This window comes from Triticum dicoccoides, unplaced genomic scaffold (assembly GCF_002162155.2).
Source record: "Triticum dicoccoides isolate Atlit2015 ecotype Zavitan unplaced genomic scaffold, WEW_v2.0 scaffold154922, whole genome shotgun sequence".
Taxonomy (NCBI): domain Eukaryota; kingdom Viridiplantae; phylum Streptophyta; class Magnoliopsida; order Poales; family Poaceae; genus Triticum; species Triticum dicoccoides.
Genome location: NW_021210621.1, coordinates 1 through 1022, shown reverse-complemented (window position 1 = coordinate 1022; position 1022 = coordinate 1). Strand labels below are relative to the sequence as shown.

The 1022-nt window shown below is 48.2% G+C and overlaps 2 non-coding genes across 2 annotated transcripts; both read left to right on the top strand.

The window, feature by feature from the left end:
* Positions 1 to 161: 161 nt before the first annotated feature.
* On the top strand, positions 162 to 280 carry LOC119344140. Its single transcript, XR_005166479.1, has one exon. It is a non-coding gene; the product is annotated as a 5S ribosomal RNA (ribosomal RNA).
* Positions 281 to 647: 367 nt separating this feature from the next.
* LOC119344139 lies at positions 648 to 766 on the top strand. The gene has a single exon (XR_005166478.1). It is a non-coding gene; the product is annotated as a 5S ribosomal RNA (ribosomal RNA).
* Positions 767 to 1022: the final 256 nt, after the last annotated feature.

Sequence of the window (1022 nt, the reverse complement as noted above, 5' to 3'; positions counted from 1 at the left end):
AAACCGTGGAAAACTCGTCTCCGTGATTGAGCGGGAGAGTAAGTAGTATAGGACACTATCCATTGTTAGGGAACGGTTGTAATGGTAGTGAGAATGTAGAATCGTCTTTGGAGCGGACCTGGGAGTGGCAAGCATAAGGGATGAAGACGGGGAAACATGTCGGATGCGATCATACCAGCACTAAAGCACCGGATCCCATCAGAATTCCGAAGTTAAGCGTGCTTGGGCGAGAGTAGTACTAGGATGGGTGACCTCCTGGGAAGTCCTCGTGTTGCATTCCTTTTATAATTATTTTTTGCGCCTTGTGACAAACATATCGCACGTGCGCGATATATATTAATCCCGTTATATTATTTTTGACGTTTGCGATATGTTTAAGCTCGATGCTCATTGCTCGCGCGTCTTGGGGCGGCTTTGTGGCGCGAAGAGCGCTTTCTGAAAGGGGTGGAGAAAACTCGTGTTGCTGCGGTATGGAGGGAGGGGTGGAAACCGTGGAAAACTCGTCTTCGTGATTGAGCGGGAGAGTAAGTAGTATAGGACATTATCCATTGTTAGGGAACGGTTGTAATGGTAGTGAGAATGTAGAATCGTCTTTGGAGCGGACCTGGGAGTGGCAAGCATAAGGGACAAAGACGGGGAAACATGTCGGATGCGATCATACCAGCACTAAAGCACCGGATCCCATCAGAACTCCGAAGTTAAGCGTGCTTGGGCGAGAGTAGTACTAGGATGGGTGACCTCCTGGGAAGTCCTCGTGTTGCATTCCTTTTATAATTATTTTTTGCGCCTTGTGACAAACATATCGCACGTGCGCGATATATATTAATCCCGTTATATTATTTTTGACGTTTGCGATATGTTTAAGCTCGATGCTCATTGCTCGCGCGTCTTGGGGCGGCTTTGTGGCGCGAAGAGCGCTTTCTGAAAGGGGTGGAAAAAACTCGTGTTGCTGCGGTATGGAGGGAGGGGTGGAAACCGTGGAAAACTCGTCTCCGTGATTGAGCGGGAGAGTAAGTAGTATA